The sequence below is a fragment of the Castanea sativa genome, chromosome 11 (genome assembly GCF_040712315.1).
Source record: "Castanea sativa cultivar Marrone di Chiusa Pesio chromosome 11, ASM4071231v1".
Lineage (NCBI taxonomy): Eukaryota > Viridiplantae > Streptophyta > Magnoliopsida > Fagales > Fagaceae > Castanea > Castanea sativa.
In genome coordinates, this window is record NC_134023.1 from 37,067,229 (window position 1) to 37,069,533 (window position 2,305).

General features: G+C 37.3%; 1 pseudogene; it reads right to left on the minus strand.

Moving 5' to 3' along the window:
• Nucleotides 1-565: 565 nt before the first annotated feature.
• LOC142617760 (senescence-specific cysteine protease SAG39-like) lies at nt 566-1,840 on the minus strand (annotated as a pseudogene).
• Nucleotides 1,841-2,305: the final 465 nt, after the last annotated feature.

Consider the following 2,305-nt stretch of genomic DNA (forward strand, 5'->3'; position numbering starts at 1 on the left):
GATCTCCAATTTAATTTTGGTAATTGTATGTAATTTATAGATTTTTAGGATCAGAGTTGTTATTTCCGTAATTTTAAGTGTCTTTAATATTGTTTAGTCAAATTAGGATTTGACGGGTGTTTTCCTATCCGCCTTAGGATTCCTTTTAAATATTTTAATACATTGTAGTGTCTAAGGCCGTCATTAATAATTCATATTTAATTTAATAAAAGTTCAAACTTGTTTCAAAAGCAAATGTGTTATGCTTCTTGTGGCCTTCTCACCCTCATCAAATTCTTATTTGTAATCTACTAAGAATAAGATTATGACTAGACTAGAAGTTATTAGAAGAAAGCTAAATAACTGGTAGTAATGTCGTTATAATGTTTCTTTGTTCAAAAAGTTTGTTTGAGATCTCATTGTTATCATTCCCATTTTAGATTATTTAGTTCTTCATAATGTGCAGAATTCGATCGAAAGATTTTATTATCATTCCTTACGTTTGCTTCGTGCTATATATTGATGGGAAACGTAGCAATTAGGCTAGCTTATTTATTACTTGGTTTCAATTTCAATGATACAAGTAGCAAAATAGGTATTTTCTCAGCTATAATAAATTTAACATACATATAGTGAAAGAAAGAGCAATACTTATAGGTGACTTGATCTGTCACCGTTGGTGTACCTAAGCCACTGGATAGGAAGGTTTCATGGCAATGCCACAAACACCTTCTGGTGCTCCAGTATCTCTCTGAATCCTCATGTAGCCACTCTCACCCCAGGTGGTGCCCCATGAATTCTTGATTAACCAGTACTTGGTACCATCATCAGTCATTCCATACCCGATTATAGTAACGGCATGGTCTAAATTGGTCCCGCATTCTCCTGTGAAAACTCCACTGGAATAGGACTTAAAGTCAGGACTAGAACCTTCTATGGCAACTGAAACTGGGTGGTTGGCTACTGCTTGTAGTAATGCCTCCTCATTATTGGAAGGTACGTCTTCATATGAACTTATCTGTGCTACAATATTAGATGCCCTTTGCTGGTCACGAGTTCCATCCATAGCCTGATATGGGTAGTTTTCCTCAGTGGCTAGTCATTGGTTCTGTATTATATATTCAAAGGCATAATCCATGACACCACCATTGCAACCGTGACTGCCTTCCACACAGTCCACTATTTGTTGCTCGGAAAGGGAGATTTTGTTGCCATTTTTGATCTGGGTGACCCCCTCTACTGCTGCCACAGCTGAAAAGGCCCAGCAACATCCTACATAGGAATCAATCATAACAGAAATCTTGTTAGGACAAAAATAAATGCAGCAAAAAAGGCTAAACTAGGTTTTAGTTTCATGCAACGTTATTATTCTCTTACCACACTGGCCTTGGTATTTGATGGGGGTAACAGCTCCTTTTTCTCTCCAATCCATAGTCATTGGAATTTCAGTCAGGTTTTCATATCTGAATGAGGTTTTGGGTGAAGTGGGCTGGGAGGAAATCTTGTATCCAGTACGAGTAGCAATGAATTCTTCAGTTGTTAAGTCTGCAAATTCATTGACGCTTAACTTGTAAGTGCGATTCCCTTCATTGTTGACTTTGTCTATGTATTCAACATTGACCTTGAATATCTCGAAACGCTTTTCCTTCTCTGCATCATCTTCGTAGTTGCGTCCATACTTAGCCATCCATTGCTTATACCTCCCAACAATGGAGTCTTCATGTAATGTGCGGGACATGGCTTGATATGTGGAAGTCTCCAAAATCAACAAGAAGACTATGATAAGTTTTTTTCCATGTATTAAAGCCATTGTTTTACAAACCGAAGAGAGTTCTTTGTTAATGGCTCTATGTGATTGATAATTGGTGAGAAAGAAAACACACATTTACCCTATTTATACGAGATTAGCATTCCCATTGTGAAGTGCATCTTGGGTTGGACTTGGAATGGGACCTGTTAGAGATATATTAGCCCATTAGCATAAGCCCAAGCCTAAGCCTAATTCTACTTTGTGTGCAAGCCAAGTTTCCTACTTGTACTAGAAGTCTATTAGTTTAGGGTTTAGTCTACTATATATACACATGTTATGGTTCATTGTAACAAAGGATTTGTACTACACTCTAATATATTATTGATGTAGCCCTTTAGGGTTTCCTCCGTGGATGTAGGCCGTTAGGCTAAACCACGTAACCTCGTGTGTTATTGTGTTATATACTTTATGTTTTTGCTTCCGCATCCATACTAGCATATTCAACATAGTGTATCAATGATAATATTTAACATGGTATCAGAGCTGCCTTCCTATGGCCATAGTTTTCTGTCTTTA